The sequence below is a fragment of the Thunnus thynnus genome, chromosome 8 (genome assembly GCF_963924715.1).
Source record: "Thunnus thynnus chromosome 8, fThuThy2.1, whole genome shotgun sequence".
NCBI classification, from domain to species: domain Eukaryota; kingdom Metazoa; phylum Chordata; class Actinopteri; order Scombriformes; family Scombridae; genus Thunnus; species Thunnus thynnus.
This window is the reverse complement of record NC_089524.1, coordinates 4,558,101-4,572,156: the sequence shown is the minus strand read 5'-3', so window position 1 is coordinate 4,572,156 and position 14,056 is coordinate 4,558,101. Positions and strand designations below refer to the sequence as shown.

The 14,056-nt window shown below is 39.0% G+C and overlaps 1 protein-coding gene across 1 annotated transcript in view; it reads right to left on the bottom strand.

Moving 5' to 3' along the window:
* LOC137187349 (BMP/retinoic acid-inducible neural-specific protein 3-like) overlaps positions 1 to 8,644 on the bottom strand; it is a 51,368-nt gene extending 42,724 nt beyond the window's left edge. Inside the window, exon 1 of the mRNA XM_067596183.1 lies at positions 7,766 to 8,644. The gene's annotated coding sequence lies outside the window, so the exon portion shown is untranslated. The remainder of the gene's footprint in view (positions 1 to 7,765) is intronic.
* Positions 8,645 to 14,056: the final 5,412 nt, after the last annotated feature.

The window sequence follows — 14,056 nt, the reverse complement described above, 5'->3', positions numbered from 1 at the left end:
TTGTGAAATTATAATATGACTTGCCAGTTGCACTCATCCGGCTGTCTTAAACAAATACAAAGAATGAGCTCCCATGGTGTCTTGAGAAGGAAACATCAAAGAGAAAAAAATGTCACTATATTAGCGCTACATGGACACACACATTCTATCATGAATATACACATGTAAAGATCTGCAAACATGCATATGTAAGCATCAGACATGAAGAATCAATGCATAATACAAGAAACAGCAGAGCTGGGTTGCCGTGGGCAAGGTCAAATTAAAGTGTGTAGGTTTGTGAGGTTGTGTTTTTCTGCACAAAGTCTTGTGTAGGTGTTGCTCTGTGGATGCCTAAATTTACTTTTGAGCCTCAAGAAGATGTTGTGGATCGAACTTCCTAAACAAAAACTTTCCCTCAACCACTCAAGACAGATTTAGACAGATCTTAAAAAAATTTCCCACTCTGGTCTTCAAGTCCAAAAAAAATAATTCAAGCTTTTAACACTGTAAAGTTTGCCTTAAACTATAGTGCTTTACATTTAGCTGCAATATTCTTTATTTCCTATAATCCTCTTTGTATGCAAATTAGTTTTTGTGTAGTCACGCAACATACATACAAATACATATTTACATTTGTTATTTACAGCTGCTATAATGATGTAGACTACTGTACATGTAGATCTATTTTTTGACACAAACTGTATCTTTCTCAAGGAAGTATTGTAGGTTATGTGCTAAAAGAGTTTGTTTGCTGTTAGTATGGTTGTTAATGTTAGAATGAAACCCAATGAGATTTCTGTATTCTTCATAAATGAGATGAGACGAAGGCAGTTAATCAACAGTGGAGCCACAAAGAAGATAAATAAATATAGGCCTATATTACTGCCACAAATGCACTGCAGGATTTTACAGTGGTACCATTGGTTACAGTATGTACTTCGGTTAAAGGAGCATATGTGAAATCCAATTTAATATTTCTCACACTCTTCAAAAAAAAAAAAAAAATCATACAGTGGCTTATTAAGGGGGAGAAACTCCACAGCAGATAACTTCAAGGCCTGCATAGTAATAGCTCAGGCCAACAAATCCTTTCCTCTCACAAAAGCAAGGAGGGAATTTGGCTAGATGAAGCAATAAACTGATAACAAACACAACAATCCCTCCTCTTTTAATACAGTGACAATTCATTATGGAAGATGGATAACAATGAGCCTTGTCACCTCACACACAGACATCAAAAAATCACATCATTATGCAAGGATGAAAAAAAAGAAACATCCAAAAAAGTTGCAACGTGTCTGCCCAAGCTCCTCAAAATCAAATCAAAACAGACCTTGATTTTTGAGTGTTGACTGGCAATGTAATTAAGTTAGCACAGGCAGAAAGTGTGTGTGTGGTTGTCAGACCGTATATAGTACATGTATGTGTGTGTTGTCCTTGGTGGCTGTGGCAGTAATGGGAGATTAATTATTAAGGTGGATACAATCAATTACTCGACTGGTGATCTCTATCAGTATCTATACATGTGTACATGTGTAGCGAGTTGAAACTAAGTGTGTAATTGTTGATCTGCAAGGGGATTGTAGTAAATCATTGTTTAGGTACTGTACATAAAAAACTCAAGTTGAAAGCAAACAGGAGAAAAGTCACCTTAATGATTGCTAGCCAGACTGTAAACTTCTCACTTGCACGGTTTTATATGGCTGCATATCACTGAGTGGCTGAGAACATACAGAGCAAAGTGAAGCTTCTATAAATCACAGTAAAACACAAATAGACCTCCTCTGCTGGTGGCCTTGTACAAACAGGGACAAAGGTTGCTCTTAAATTAAAAGGATGGTTTTCTTTCTCACTTGTGGCTGGCTTTGTATTTATTTTTCTGGTATGTTCTATTGCTACAGTAACTTCTTTAATACCCACAAATGGAAAAGAGTTAAATACTGTTCTCCCGCCATTCTTGCTCCGTGTCCTTTCAGTTTGGAAGAGGTAGGCCGAGGGATGTAGAAAGTATGCAATGTTTTCAGAAAGCAGATTGTATGTCGTCTTGTTTGAAGCCGCCTTCAAGTGGTGTTGTGATTACAGTGGTTATGAAAGGAGCCATTTCAATTGCCTTCCAATATGGTATTCATAACTTCAAAAATTGACATTTTCTAAAAGATCAGAACTCAGGAGTTGTGAAGTATATTGATGTTTTCAAAAAGGATGGTGCCTATGGAAGTTACTTTTCACTTTTATTTAAAGGGTCATTCCACTAGTTTTACACATAAAGATCCGTTTAATGGTCCGAGTTAGAATTACGCAGCCTGTGAAAATAAAGTCTTCAGTGGCTCAAGAGGGAGCTTTAACGAGTCTGAGAAAATTACTCCAGTGACATTCGCTTGAGTAATTTCAGTTTGGAGACTACAAATTTGACAATGACAGACATGACAGAAACCCTGAATGGCAAACTGGTAGGGATGGGAATCTTTGGGAATCTCACAATTTGATTCTGATTCCATTCAGATTCGATTCTCAAGACAATTCTCTAGTGAATGAAAAGCAAAGGGGCCCTTTCAGTCTCTTGCTCCAGTATACTGTGTGCCAAACCATTCACTGGTGTCCTTCGACTGAAATACAATATGAACATAACTGACAATTAAGATAAATGGTCTGCAGCCTTTTTATTTTAAGAAGTTAACTGCATTAATTAATGAATTATATGTGGGATATATGTACAAGGCATTTGCTATATGCAGCTATCGTCCGCAATCCCGTCATTATGGAGAACTACTATCAAAAACTCTCAGGATAATTTAGGTGATGTCATCCTTGCATTAGAAATTACAAATGGTTGGTGGAAATGTAAAATCAACTCTGATATGTATCATTTCATTATGTCCTTTGAGAATATAACTTCTCATACATATCATTAAATATATTAGAAAAATGTGTTTGACACTCCTTGATTATACATTTTTAGGTGTATTTACTGGTCATCTCGCTCTACTTATTCATGGGCTTTCCAGTTCATTTTTTTGTAAGATATTACCGACAAAAAAGAAATGCTTAAGATATGAAGAATAACTGAGGATATCTGTAGATTTTGTGATGATGAGCAGGAGGATATTATGCATTAATTTTGGTATTGTCCAGTGGTTGTATCTTTTTGGCAGCAGGTGGTGAATTGGTTATCTGAACAAACAATCCCTTTCCCTTTCTCCCCTCTCACTATTATTTGGGAGTGTCAAGATGATCAAAATATGTTATTGAACACTTTTGTGTTGCTTTGCAAACTTAATATAATTTGATACTCCAACAAAGCTGGATTTGAGCTCCTTCATATTATTTCTCAAACATTACTATTTGCAGGAAAGGATAATTATGAAATGTAGAGCAAAGAGCTCAGGCATAAATAAACCGGAGATCCTGACAATATCAAAAACTTGGGCTACAGAGCTGTGATTATTCTATGATATAAATTAATATTGTCTAGCTTTTTCATTTAGTTCCCTCTATAGAACGGCATATTTAATTTGAAATGCTGTAGAAGTGATTTGTTTTTGTACTACAATTAGATATAGTGCTTGACATGTATATACATGTATGTATGTTTGTATAGGTGTATATATATATATATATATGTATATATATGTGTGGTATGTCTGTTGTAATTTGTATAATTATGTTTGTGTTCGTGATGTAAGTTAAATGTTATTTCTTTTCTGTAACTACTGTATATTATGTTTGTAAAATTTGAGTAAAAATGCATTTAAAAAAAGAATTAACTAATATGAAAGATTCTTACAGTCTCCTGCCTGTATGAGAATAACAAAATGAAGGGGAGGTGGAGTGCTCTGCTGTGTTGTTATATCTCCAGCAGTGAAGAGCAGCTTTTCTGCTGCACTGTTAGCTCTGGGGAAAGCCATCGTTGTCCAAGATGCTGAGCGGGTGCAGGGTTTTTGAGGTGAAACAGACAGAGCATTGTGTTATTTTCTTCACCTCAGAGTTGGTTTAAATTGTTTAATGCTGCAGTGTGTGTTGGTCAGCCAGTCTCGTTTTTGTTACTGCTGGAGTTCGCTGTTCTGCTCCGCTAATGTTAGTCTCTGAGTGACGGCGTAGAAAGTTGACAATATACTTAACATTTGTCTTGCAAAGGTAATAATCAAATCAAAACATGCTGGCAACTGCTGCATTTGGTGAAGATGAATTACAAGATAATTCTAGTGTGCGCGTGCTGTAGACTGTCTGGGTGCTGCACTGCTCTCGCAGTTGAGTTCTGCCTTTTTTTGTTCTGTCAACATCACATTATTAAGTAACATTTAGAAAATCGATTTTTGACATTTGTGAATCGGTGCAGAATAGTCCACATCCGCGTCGCAATGCATCTAAGAACTGATTTTTTTCCCCCGCTCCTACAAGATGGAGAAGTCAAGTTTGAAAGAAACTGGCATACAATGAAAGACATTATTTAGCTGCAGTATGGGAAATGGAAGTTTAGGTAGGTTTGACCTATACTAGGGACTAAAAGTCAGTACTGGCGACCAGTGCAGCATCAGTTTTGACCATCTTTTAAATCTCACCCTCAACCCTCACCTTTAAAGAAGTGCAATAGTAAATTGCTGGAGTACCCCTTTAATTACTTTTGTTGTTAACCCTTTTCTTTTCTCTGAAAGACAGAGAAAATAAATGATTGACCATTTTTGAAAAGGAAACAAGACAACGTCCATTTCAGTCAGTCACATAGCAACAGTGTTCTCACGATAATGTGAATGCCAGGCATATGAGTGCTCTATTATCCATGTCAAAAATAAGACTTTAAAATTAAATTTGAAGGCAGCATTAACCATAATTTGTCGTAACAATAATTTGCTTAACATTAGCGTAACATTATTTATGTCAGTGTTTTTGACAATGATTACAGTTAGTTAAATGCTTGCCTGTTTTAATAACAAAATCTGCCCTTTATCTTGTAAAACATATGAAATTGAGTACATTACTTTTTGTGACTGACTACAAATTTGATATAAATGCAGTCTCGTGCCTGTCCTTTAGTGTGTGTGCTTTTACTGAATATGTTCTGACTCAACATTCAATTACCACTCGCCTCAGAGAGAGATTTTAGTTTAATGCCCCAGTCGGTCTTAATCTGAGAGATTTTATTTTAACACCCTAGTCAGTCTCAAATCCCCCAATGAGACATTTTTTACTCTTTTAAGATTTTGTACTCTTTTGCTTTATTCTCATCTTCTCATCGCTCACATTTTCCCTCTCTCCCTCCAACTGCTCCACTCCGTCATTTTAGATTGAAGTCAAACTCGTCAGTTTGCTCATTATCATAAAATAATGGGCTGTGGATATTGAGCAGATCCTGGCAAAACTTGACCCTGAAATACCACAAACCCTGCAGAATCAATCTTTTTTCTTATTTCCATCCTTTTTTTTTCTTTTTTGAAATATCTTCCTTACATTATTTCTTTCACTTATCTTCTTATTTCAGACTTCATTTTTACTTAATTCTTCCAACTCCCACTTCCCAGAAAAAAAAGCAGTTATGATCAAATACACTGCAGTAGTATTACACACAGCATGGGCCCTCCATTCATTAAAGTGGAACTCCACTGATTTTACACAGTAAAGTCTATTTACAAGACATGGCGTACCACTGCATATGTGAAATATGCATATATATATATATATATATATATATATGTATAAAGCCCTATACTCTTTGGGAACTTTTTGCGAATGAATCTTGCTCACAAACGGAGTGGAACATGGAGCCTTATATAACAATTTCAGGGGTGTGGATGATGCTAATGATCACATATCACAAATCCGCACGTCCTCATGAACAGGTGGTATTTATCAGGCTGAAACAAGCGATTTACGACAAGTTCAGGCAGTTAAGAGACTTTCTTGCATCCAATGTAGGACTTTCTTATTTTCCTCTTATTGCAAGAACAAATATAAGAGAAAAATAAGAAAACATTCATGCATGAGGCCCAATGTGTGGAATAATGATAAAAAATAAATAAATCTGATGCATTGATTGTTACGTAAAAACTGTCCATCGTGATTCTGACTATGATGAAGGTGTTCAATGCTAAATCAGTGCCATACCCTTATCAGTCGAAGACTTGTTAGCATTCTACCCCGTCCCAACCACCCCTCTACCCCAAACTGAACGATGGAGAATCATTTTGCATTCAAACTTATGTCTTTTCAATCCTGTGTGTTGTGTTTACGGTGAGTGTGGGAGGAGGGTGGCAGTGTTCCTTTTGCTTCGTCCTTCCATTCCTATTCTCTCCTCAGCAATCACATCTACGAATGATTTCCTCATTCGGACCTATCAGCCACCCGACAGTAAACTGTAAGAACAAGGAGCCCTCTCAGGCATGTAATTCCTCTTGTTGGCATTAGTCTAGAAGCCTATGGTCCCCTGCTCAGTCACAGTTGCTGTGTAAAAGTGTTTTTCAAGCTCAATTTGTCTCTTCTCAAGTATTCATCTCAGGCAGCTGGTCTTGTCATCAAAACCCTGACAAACAAGCAAATCCACTCACTCCCATGCATGCGAGCAGTCAGGCTGGACATCCTAACAGAGGGAAAGTGTAGAAACTGGAACTGGAACTGTTAACTTCTTTCTGTTTGTGGGGCAGGTGACCAATACAAGGAGAGAAATCTCTCTTTTCATAGGAGGAGACAGTGTGCCTTTCAGGCCTGGACACGGTCGGGTTCACCAGTCTCCCAGGATAGATGAGGACATCGCTGAACAGTGGCCCTGTTGTGGCCCTATAAACAGTCTGAAGCTTTGGCACCTCTGCCTAACACTGGCAAGTGGCAATGAGAATTACAGCAGTGATTCACTGTTTTTTTTCCACCATAAAGCTCAGCTACAAAACAACCTTCCTGCCTCCGGAGTGGGTTATTCACTCTAAGATACTGGTTTAATATAAAGTTAAATGTAAAATACTACAAATATCACCTATGCCAGCCTGCCCTTGGGCCAGTATGATTGCATTTAAAATGTTATTTGTTTTCTTCAAGGGCATTTGGCTCAGTATCAGACCCTCCACTGACGATCCCATAAGACTGCCCTGACTCATGTGTGCCTTCCTCGAGGGTGACGCTTGAGGGTGAAATGTATAATTATGAAACGAGTGGGACTTTCTTTTTTTTTTTTCTTTTCTTTTTTTCCAAGCTGAAAGCGATCTGGGTTTTCTGCCTCACTGGTGTTTGGCAAATCATGCTCTGTGCACATATCAGTGTTAGAAATCTGATCCTCTACAGGCGAGAATGCCAATACACCCTAAGGAATATAGATTAATGATGTTTGTTGGAAAGACAGATAAAGGGTGGCAGTGTGGGTGATGGGGGAGGTGGGAAGGAGGCAGGCAGGCAGTGAGAGAGGGAGGAGATAAGTCTGATTGTGCTCCTATACTGACAAGGCATGAAAAGCAATACTGTGTATGTTTTCCTGAAAGCTGCAGTAGATGTGTGTATGTCTTTGTATGCATGTGCCGGTGTCAGGCTGCAGTCACGTTTGAGCAGATGTGTTGAGTGTATTTGTGTTTCTGTGTGAGTTTCCTCTCACACTGTGGTCAAGCCTCAGAAAGCATTTCACACATGTCACAGCACAGCAGATTTCAGAGCGCTATCCAGGTCAAGCACACTGCTGCTATGTAGTTATCTTTCCAGAGAAATAAGAAGAAAGTCCACAGGTAGAGTGTTTAAATGTTTAGGGATTCTACTTTATATTCACCCATCCAAATTCGACAAAAAAAGATGTATAATTACAAGAACTCACCGCGGTTAGGAACAGCAGGTAAAGTTTAACTCAGTATTTCCCATTCTCTTGGTGAATCTCGTTGGCTCTCAACTGCCGAAATTGTAGAGAAACTCATTTCAGTTTGTTGACGTTCTATAGCAACTCCGAAGAAAACACAGCACTCCGAAAACACCGGTACACACACTCAGGGATCCGAAAACAGGTAAATGTGATCGGTGAGGAAGACTGCTCCGGACCAATCCGTCGCACGGTTCTACACCAGTGAGAAACTTTGAGAAAGCAGCCCGGGTGCGCTGGGGGTGAAAGTCGGCTTATCCCAGTGTAATTCAGCGTTCCTAGAAGCAGAGGCTTTGACCTTTGAGGGGATAATGACTTTACAAAATGAAATCATCCAGCAGGAGATGTAGTCAAGAGGAGAGACAAGTAGAGGAGGAGAGAGAGAGGAAGAGGAGGAGAGAGACTCAAGGAGCGCAAAGGGGCTGTCGATTAGAAGATTAAAAAGACGCGTTTGCGCATTTGTTTTCAGCCAGAAAACGGCTGGGTCCAGCGTCGGACAGATGCGACGGAATGCGGCTACCGGGACGCGGACAGACGCCCCACGGAGATGGTTAAATATCCCGTTATAATTTCCACCCCAACACCGTTTTTTCCTACTTGACCCGCCTACTCCGCATCGCTGTTTGGAGGAGCTCAGGAGCGGAGGAGCCAGATTCTGTAGAAACTGTAGGTAGGCGCCCAGCAGCAGATAACAGACACGGGCGCCTCAGCTCTCTCCTGTGCCCCTCTCTCACTTAGTCACATGTTTAAGACACAAGTAGCCCTCTGTAATAGCTGCCAAAGGAGGGTAGACTAAGGTAGACGACGCGGCGAGAATAATAACAAGCGTTTTGTTAAGTCTCCCTCTCTCCTTCTTACTTTAAATGAAAAGCGCTAGTGTGCACTTAAGTGAAATGACACTCTTGTCATTAACTTTATGCCCCGATATTGTCTTTTTTCTTCTTCTTAATACCGCAGTTATTTATAAAGACATGGGCAATGGAAGCTAATTGAATACCTCCCATAACTGCTTGGCTGGTCCACTCTAAAAGAGCCTCCGGAGAGGACGTCAACATTTAAGTCCTTATCTGTCTGAGCTGTCACGTTAGTTAGAGAAGAACGAAGGTGTTGAGCATGATGCCTAATCCTCTTTGGTTTTGTCTTGTGGAGCATGCCTATGCATGAACCATGAGTCATTAAGTGGCACCGCAAAGGCAGCTCTGCTAAAATCACCATGCAGCCGAGACTATAAGCATCACTGAGTGAATGAATAGATGCTGGCATTTTCATAATGACTATGACAACACACATTATAGCAACAGCGATCAGCCCTGTTAAACTGTATGCCCAGGCACCTGATTTTATTTCATTGATCAAAACCAGTGCCAGGGCTCGCAGTGTTTGAATTGGTCAGGAAGGCATATTCTGTTGTCTTTTATGGGCTGTTACTGCTCTGCAGGAATAATTAATATGCAGGGAGAAAAAAAGAGCCTTTTGTCTGAAACTCAATTTAAATCTCTCAGTGATCTGAATAGGTACCTCAAGATGGATAAAAGTGAATTCTAAATAGTTATAAGCTTTAAATATTAAATATATATTCAAAATAGTGTTACACATGTATGTTATCAATACTGACAAACACAGACTATTGTGTGGGGTTAGGGTGATGTATCATATGCAATACAATGTGGGTGGTGTCTGGGGGTCATTTGTTAACTCATGATTCTGCTGAGGCTTAAGGAAAAAAACTAAATCTTCCCAGAAACAGCAGAAATTAATCTGTGAAAGCAATCAGGGCTCGGAATTCTACAGGCACAGCAACCTCGGTGTGGTGCTAATTAACCCAGTTCCCCGTGTATTTCAGTGTCCATTTAGTATGCCGCAACTGTGCTGGAGCTGTCGTTGGTTCTGAAGTTGATTTATGTTGTGTCCCAGCAGAGATTTGTGCCAGATTCGGTGTGACATACACTCGGTTTTATATTCCTAACTGTCAATTCCACGAAAAGTGACAACTTGTTAGAAAAATGTCATTAATTTAACCACTTCCTTAAGTGTATTCATCCATCTGTATGCAACATTAGAGGAAATGACAGCGGTTTTTCCCATCCGTATCCATTTATCATTCATTTTAAACCCTTACAGCTCAGTGGTTGTTGTTGTTGCTGATAAGCGTATGGATGGGGCACTGTCCATGGTGCTGAATAACCAGCCTCACACTGTTTTAAGCCAAAGGGATCAACAAAGTTTAACTTTTAGATTAAAACCTACTTAATTGGCTATTTGGATAAATGATTCACTGTACTTAGTGTTTATATTAGCAAAGCCTTGCCAAAAGTACTCTCGTTACATAGCAGCATAAAAACATAATAATTACTAGCCACTTTATCTTATTGTGATTTGCATGACAAAAACACTTGACATTCCACCAGAAATACATTTCTTTCCCCTCAAAATGGCTCCGTTGGAAACACTGTCCCTTTCTTCTTGGCCATGACCCGCTAAGTACTGTAATTCCATTAATTTTGCTATCAACCATTAATGACTTCCATTAGCATATTAATGAGTGATGTTCATGAAATGGATCTCCATCATGTCTGGTGAAACTAGAGCAACCCGGTGGATTTGCTGCTCCAGTGTCTGTGATGAGCAAGGCTGTGTAACTAATTTACACCTTAAGCACAGTCTCATTAGAGGACCTGGGAGTGTCTGGAGAGCATCACATCCATTTCAGTTCTGTCTCGGTCTAGATGGGCACAGAAAATGTTCCTCCAATAGGAAGAGAGGTGTCACGTGTAATATTTGGCCTTTTTCACTGTCATTCTTCATTTTCTAATGCCAGTGTTCTGTTCAAAAAGGAGTTCACATCCATGTCAGTGATGACTCATTCTTGAATTAAACATAACTTTTTTTGGGCAGTTTGGTTTCACTTGCATGCTTATTTGATTTTAGTTTTTTGACAATAGCAACTTCAGCACTCATCAGTATTTGCATTTTCTCACGATTTTGTGCTCCATCTCTGTAGATCTTAATGTAGTGGACTGACTGACTGTCAGACTCCTGTGAACTCTTAAGGCAATTCCTCCACAGTCACACACAAGCTGAACCCCCCTCTAATTTGACCTTAGCCGTCTCCAATATCCCTCAGGCAGCCATGGAGGACAGTTGATTCAGATAACTCCATACCAGTGGGCCTGTGAAATGAATTTAGGTCTGTTCAACTAAGAGCCCATTCATTTTGGCTCCATTTCACCGTCTATCATTTCCCCCAGAAAACCATCAGACCAGCAGTTATCTATTCTATATTTAAAACAGCCAGGATTATTTGGTGCAGGGAATGAATATACCTCATACTTCATACAGATTACCTCAAGCTATCTTGTGTTACCTTCTATCTACTGCTGCACTACAGATTTGGTATTAAAATATAAGCAAGTGCCAGCAGTATCATACCCTGTTTATTATAGTATAATCTTATCACTGCATACCCAGGACAAAGGGTTCATGAAAAGTAGAACTTTTAAACTGCTCAGGGAGCATATTCAGGTTTTTGTCTCTACTGCTCTCCCTCTTGACATTTTAAGAAGTCAAGTAGCAATCATCATTATTTGGCCTTTATTGAACAAAACAAAATTTTAAGAATAACCTCATTGACACTCCTCCTTATGGGGTGAAACAGGCTTGACGAAGCCTCTTCTGGGTGATGTTTTATTGTAACAGAACTTCCCATAATATAATAACCATAATAGGATTGTGCTCCCAAATGTACCCTACTGTTTCACTTATTATACAATAAACAACACTTTGTGTAATGGCCAATATGAGGCTTAATGATGACCCTGATGAGAAGAGGAATTAAGTTGATACCAGAGGCTGTGTTATTAAGGTGAGATAACCTTGTTTTTGGGTTGGAAACAACAACAGTAATGCTGCGATAGTAATCAGAGTTTGCATTCAAGATATTTATCATGGTATGGCAGCTTCAGTGCTTAACAGTGTGGTTGCTAATTCAGTGGGATTGTAGGATTGATAAAACAACTGTGGGGGATATAAGGAAGGTAAGCTGCTTTGTCTACCCTTCAGTAAACACAGATCAAATTCCGAATCTCATACAGATAATGTGCTATATTCTTTTGAAAATCATTCACTCAGTCATACAATGCCACATGCACTGTGGGCTTAGAGTGCTTTAGCAAAGTTTTGAGTCATAACTGCAAATGCAAATAGTATTTTCTGTGTGTGGTTGGAGAAGTAAATTGAAATGATAAAAAAGTTATTGGTACAAATCTCAAGACAGGCACCAAAAGAAAAGAAAAGGAAAGAAAAAAAAAGAAACAGTCAAACACCAACTACTGTCAAACTGCCCTTTGGTTAGTTTGGTTAGTAGCTGTAATAAACATTTGACAAAGAATTAACACTGTAGCTGCTCCCCTTTTGTTGTTGTTGTAATGTATTCTTTTTCAACATGACTGTAAAACAAAATAAAAAAATAACAATACAAAATAAACAAATAATAATTATGATCTGCAGCACAGCTGGAATCCTTCTTTGTAGTTACACATTTCAACAGTGCAGACATTGTCAGTCAATTCTCTTCCAGAAACCAAGAGACCAGATAAGGATAGACCAGTGTGCCTTTATACCTAGAGTATGCTGCCATGGAGGAAGCCTATCATTGAAACCCAATGAACAGATAGGTTGGAGATTTATCAGAAATGATATAGTGCTGTGAATGAGAAGGCTATGGCTTCTCCATTACCCATCCATCACTGATGATGTATTGCAGATAAACTACTAGGCAGCAACAAGCTCTTGCTGAGAGACTGACCTCGTTGATGAAAGCGAAAACTCCCCCATGGCCATCCCAGCGTACACAGCCCCCTCTTTTCAATACAACAGTCAGAGCTTGTCTCTGTGCAAGGGAACTCATATCTACACTATTACTTTTTGGGGGTGGTGTGTGCACTGACAGAATAGAACAAACACACAATTTGTCTCTAGACATGGGATAGAAAACCCCCCTCCTCAACATCAGCGCTTGAAGGAGAAGTCAAAAGGCTATTCTCACACTGTGCAGCTGATGTGCATCTTCACTAGCCTGTACCTAACCTGTTCAAATAGTACCTGGTTTTTATTTCATACCACCAGGAACTAACAAACTGCAGCTTAGCCTACATTATGTGTTTTTTCTGTAAATGACTGATGACCAGTCAGGAATTTGTTTTGCAAGTTAAAAGCACCAAATTGCAGCAAGAGGAAATACTTTGTTTTGAGGACTTTAATGCCCAGGAATCATCTACTGTGGACATCAATAAACAGCCACATAAGCACCCTCGCCAGTCTATAAACATGGTTTACCAAAGAGATGACTCGTCTTAAAAAAGCACTCAAAAACATGACCTTCAGCTTCCCATTATAGTTCCCTGGCAGTAATAATTCCCATAGGAATGTGTCACTAAAATTTTTAGTCCACATTTTAATTCTTTAAAATTGAATGTCTGCTGATTGGTCAACCCGATATTTAAAATGTTCTTTCATAGTGCCACTGTGGGCTTAATTAAGAAAATATAGCCTACCTGATCCATTCAATGAAGAGTCTGGATAAACTATTATAAATTGTAAACTAACATCATGGACCCTTGACTGAAATTTTGCTAAAATAGATTCAAAGCAACTATTTTTCTTTTTTCTTTTTTTCCCCCAAAACCAGCACTGTATTCAATGGGGACATTTCACAAAAGGGACTTTTTAAACACTGCTTACATGCAGAATGCAAATGGTGACATTTCACAAATGACTGACACTCACAAATTACTGTACATTTGTGCAGGGCTCTTGCAGGGCTGTTGCTTGCCCATGTATGGGTTGTAAGTATGTCATTTGTTTTGATTAGTGAAACATGTCAAAATGAGCAAGAAGAAATTATCTCATGCTGCAAATAACAGCTTGCATGTTTCTAATTTGATGAAATTAAACTCCATTGTTGGCCTAGGTATACAACCATGTGCCTACTATAGTAAATGTGGGACTTTTCGCCTGCTAGCGAGGTGCTAAACAAGATGTTAATGCAGAAAATCACCACTCTTAATGCAGGTGCCCTGACAAATCAAGTGGCAGTGACAAAGACATGATCCCTCACTGGCTTCCCACAGATGACGACTGCCAACTGTCTTTGTGGGAACCAAAAATCAAGCCACAGTAACAAGGGATTAAAGCTGTTTATTAGCATTAGTTGTGAAAAATAGCTTCACTGACCCTGACCTCACTACTTTATTT